Source organism: Solanum stenotomum, chromosome 5, assembly GCF_019186545.1.
Source record: "Solanum stenotomum isolate F172 chromosome 5, ASM1918654v1, whole genome shotgun sequence".
Lineage (NCBI taxonomy): Eukaryota > Viridiplantae > Streptophyta > Magnoliopsida > Solanales > Solanaceae > Solanum > Solanum stenotomum.
The window spans coordinates 25,182,350-25,187,599 of NC_064286.1; positions in this window are offsets into that span (position 1 = coordinate 25,182,350).

The window sequence follows — 5,250 nt, forward strand, 5'->3', positions numbered from 1 at the left end:
TTTTTTAAAATAAATAAGTAAACAGGGAACTTATAGTTTCAAGGGTATAAGTATGCCGAAATGGTCAATGAAGGGTTTTTAAAAACCTTTTCCTATAGTTCAACATATTCTTAATCCACATTATTTGAAACTTTTTTTTCATTGTTAGGAACTTTAGTGTTGAGTAGAAATCTCACACAACCCATGGCTAAACCTTTTATTTAAGATTATAAGAAAATGTGATGTTTGATCTCAATATCAAGTGAGTACTTATAGTGACAATGTCACACCCTGAGCATACACCATGGATGTGGCCAACACTGGAGAGTCAGTATTGATCCCCAAGCCATCCCTTGGCCTGGCTAACTACTTAGCAGAAGACTAACTCAACAAGATTTAAGCTATAAAACAGAATATAAAATTACAAGTCTCAAAATAGTATACACAAAAAAATGCCTGAAAAATACTCTAAAAACAATAATAGTTTGCAAAATAGTTCAAAGGAAATACTGAAAGAAACTCAACACTAGTTATCTATGAAGCCTATATAATTCAACATGGATGTCGGGAGAAGACTCATGACACCTCAAAACTACTAAACTGAAAGACAAAAGTTGAGGCCTCCGAAAAGCAAGGAAGGCTCACCAAAGTAGGAATAAGTGCAAAGTGATCTCAACGGAGTGCCTATTGATGATCCTGATCACCTGTATCTGCATCATAAAAAGATGCAGGTCGAATGACATCGATACATTGAATGTGTGAATATGTAATATAACTGAGGAAAATAAATAACTGAACTGAAGAAGCTGAAGTAAGGCACTCAACTAAATGTAAAGCATAAGTAGATATAAAATCATTTTAAAGATTTACAAATAAATATGCTAAATCAATGAACTATACTCATATAAAATTTGATAATGAAATACTCTATTAATCTCACCAAAAAACCATCACTATGATCTTTGTGATGATACATCACCCCGTCCACGCTGTTAGAACTATCATATTCCTTCACAGGGTATAGAACATACTCAGCACATGGATCCATCTAACAGGGCTTCTCAGAGGGAGTGAGGAGTCACTCGAATGTTGCTACGACCCTATCCCACACTAGCTATGGTTTATGAGGAACGTGAGTTGTCTGAGTTCTTCCCCATATCGGTTCCTGATACTACTCCCAAAATATAAAACTTCATGCTCAAGTAAAAATACTCTATCCGGGTTAAGAAAAGTTATCAAAAGGGACTCTTTCAGAGGTAACTGCTCTGTGTCGCGCCCCATTTTCACAAAACGGATTTTGATGCACGACCTAACAAATCTTTTGGATTTTGGGTGAAGTGAAAGTCGCCACCTAACGAGTTAAGGCGCGTTAGGGCACCTATCTAACCTAATTAAATCTACCTAAGGTCAAACGAACCAAAGATCGGGTAAGGGTTCAAATTACCTCAAGGGAAAGGTGTTAAGCATCCCTCAAGGTCCACAAAGGTGGGTCCCGGTCGTATCTCACCAATTTATGTGGGGTTATAAGTATTAATTAAGTTCTATTTTATTATTTAGTTCATTAATTAAACATGCGAAACTAGGTGATACCATAATATTAAATATATATTAAACATAAAACAGTTTTAGAAAATAAGCGAGAAGACAGAATTATACACAAGTATATAGGGGAAAACCATTTTTTTATTAAACTACCCCAAACAATTATGATTATGAACAGATAAAAGGGAAAAGGGAAGGGATACTCTAAACCCTAAACAAACACACTTTATGGACTAGCGATCGGCTTAATATTCGAAAAGACAAAACCAATGTTTGTCGTTTAAGCCTGAGTTGATTTTCATCATCTCCGTAAAGGACCTAACTACCCTTACCCCACCTTCCGCATGCATAATGTCCTAAAAGGTGTCTAGCGTCCCCGCTTAATGTCCAAGAGGCATTGGGCTACTATTTAGGAGGTTTTAGACTAAAAGAAAATATATGCTCCTAATTAGGCCCTCTAGACACCAAGAAAATCATATTGGACAACATTTAGCATGTAAAAGCTCATATTGGCCTCTAGATTTTAATTTGTTAGCACGCTAGAAAAACACATATAATTAGTGACAGGTCTCATGCTAAGTGTGTGGCATACAAACACATAAACAGACCTCCTCTCAAAAAATTTGCCCCAGTGTTGGCTTGCTAGAATAATGGAGTTTTTTAGACCCTCTCAAAAATTATGCCCCAATTGTGGCTTCCTAGAAAAATGTTCTTTTGATGGAATTTTTGAGTCCCTCTCAAAAATTTTGCTCCAGTTACATATTAAAAGGGGAAAATGAATTTTTTATTAGGATAAGACTGAACTCCATAGGAGCACCTACGTATCCCCTCTTAAACGAAAATCAAGTCTGACGCAGTCTCAAATACAAAGAGCATAATTCAAGACATTAAAAGGAACCCTCTTGAGCAACAACTATAATGATAAATTTGACCAACTTTATTGTCCATATGCTAACATGAGTACTTTTCTTAATAGAATTTGATGAAACCTGAATATGGAAAACTTAAACTTAAATGGCATAAGCCTTTATTGGAAACTGCTTCAAATGAACTTCGACATGTTTACTGTTGAGATTCCTTTGGCACAAGGTCTATCCATTGTATAACATTAGCCTCAATCAAGCACGACATGTTTTGGTAGTATGTCCCTTCATCCCTGAATGATATTTACAAATCTTGTTTGGATCATACCGCTTGGATTGATGTTTGGGTTCTTGGCAGGGATAGGTGTCACACAGCCAACCATTTTAAGCCTTTCGTAGAGTTGGTCAAAGGATTTAACATTGAATAGGTTTTTGCAAATATGAGGTTGAGTAAGGGTTTTGACATTGTGGATAGGATATGCTAGTTGTTGATAAGGTAGATGAGGGCTTTTACATGGAGGCATTTGGAATGGTATGAGAGGCGCGCGATACCAAGGAACTTTGTGAAGAGGCGTTTCATATCGAGGAGCTTGCATTGTGGGATTCTGCATACGTGAAGTAAGATATGGGGGTCTAGAAGCATAAGCATGATGTTGGGGGAGGATATGGGTAATTTGGAATGCGAGTGTTATTTGGAAGCATTTGAATGGAGTTTGGCTGATTTTGAGGATGAGAAGTAGGGTGAGTTGGTGGAGGATTATTTTGGAAAATGGCTTGGCTTGTGACAGGCTGCTTATCCATGTTTCTCTCCAAAGTGGGATTGGCGGAGAGTAACAGCTTGGCCCACTCACGCATATCAGATATCTCTTTTTCCAATTCCCTTATTTTATGTTTCAAACTTGAGACCAACTTGTTCAAAGGATGCTCCTATTCAATAGCTCTACCCATAACCTTATCATTAGTCACCTTCTTCATTCCTTTGCGATTCTCACTTGGAAGAGAAGGAGGAGTGCCTTTTGATCGTGTGTGGTAAACCATGGTCTACAGATCAATCATAGGGGAAGGGTAATATAAAAATAAAAGCAAAATAAAGCCCAAGTTAGAACATTGTATAAATTGAGATGTCAAACACATTGTTTTAAGATAAACGCCCTAAATGCAAGGAGTCTCGTTGAGCCAGAGGTAGGCCTAACACGACACATAAGTGATGCATAATAATTAATTCAAGCCTAATTTGCCAATTTGGAGTTTAGATTAGAGGAAATAAACCAACTTTCATTTATTATAGAATTCAATCATTACATCATAATTGAAAAGGAGACATGAAAATAAACTAAAGAGGAAGGGGTAACATGGGACAGTCACCCTAAATTCTGAAATCTTGAAGGTATCGATTCCAAGAGTTTGGCTCCAGTTGCCCTCTTGGATATGGAGTGACTTCATGCCTGATGTTCAACAAGTTGCTCGCACATGTGTTCTCTCTTTCATCAGTGAGCCCATAGTATCCTTCCCCACTCAATTCTCTGCCTTTTGCCTCCTTTAGGATCCAGATGCAGTACTCAAGTGTACAGAAGGCTTGTCGTGCACCCAGGCCACCCTATTGTCTATAGGGCCCCAACACCCTTTAGAAAAATTGCATATTATGTGTCAATGTGGTCATAATAACTAAATCAAGCCTAATTTATGTCAAAATGAAGTTTAGAACTTCTTTGTTTGCAGTCATGGTCGCTCCTAACTTCGCAAACACGCAAATGGTTGTAAAAGCGAATGATCTTCTAAAAAGATGGTGGGTGAGTATCAATGAAGACCATGAGTTGGAAACAAGCAAACTACTGGGTGGATTGACCTTTCTCTTATTTGTTGCTCCTGATCGCTACATGATTATGGCCTTGCTGAAATTCTAGGACCCCGCAAGATTGGTCTTCAAATTTAGGGACTTTGAGCTAACTCCAACACTCGAGAAAATTGGTGGGTTTGTTAACCTTCCCCATAAAGGGCATCAAATGATCGTGCCGCACAAGCAATCACTGAAAAAGTTTTTTGAAGAGTTTAGGGTTGAAGCGTAATCGGAAGATAGACTGTTTAGATTCTGGATGGATTTCAATAGAATTTTTGTATTACCGCTTTTATGACAAGAGCAATCATAAACATTTCAATGAAGAGTTCGGTTGTTCTGCTACACAATGGCAAAAATATCGTCTCAGAGTTTTCGCCATCGCATTACTGGGTTCCTTAGTCTTTCCTATTAAGGGAGGAAAAATTAGCACTACCTTGGGTTACGTGGTTCAAGATTTAGCTCAAAGAGAGGGTGAACCTAGGAAAACCATAGTGCCCATGATCCTAGCGAAATAGTAGAAGTTTGTCGGCATGTGTTAATGGCAGAAAATTCTTTGAGGGATGCAACCTCTTGCTGCAATTGTGGGCGATCGAACACTTCCATAGATGACCTGACATGGTAGACTCTTCCTTGGTTATGGCAACAAGATTGATAATCATCCAAGAAGAATGGTAGGTGTCAACGACCCTGTGGGATTCGTAGACTGGCAGATCTTTTTGACAGAACTCGACAGCTACCGCATCCAATGGAAGCTCTATTGGCTAACCACCCTCCATGTAACAATAAGAGGCGAAGAACGTTATTTCATTGAGCTTATTGGCTTAAACGGCGTTCAAGTACCACACGCTCCCATCTTGGAAGTATGTTGTGGACTTGCGGATTATCTAATCCAAAGTCATACTTAAATTGATCCATGTTGGATCGGGGTGGTATTGCTTGAGTTTGTCCAAATTGATGGAGTACTCGAAGCGGGTCATATCGTTGAACGCCGTTTAAGCCAATAAGCTTAATGAAATAATGTTCATCGCC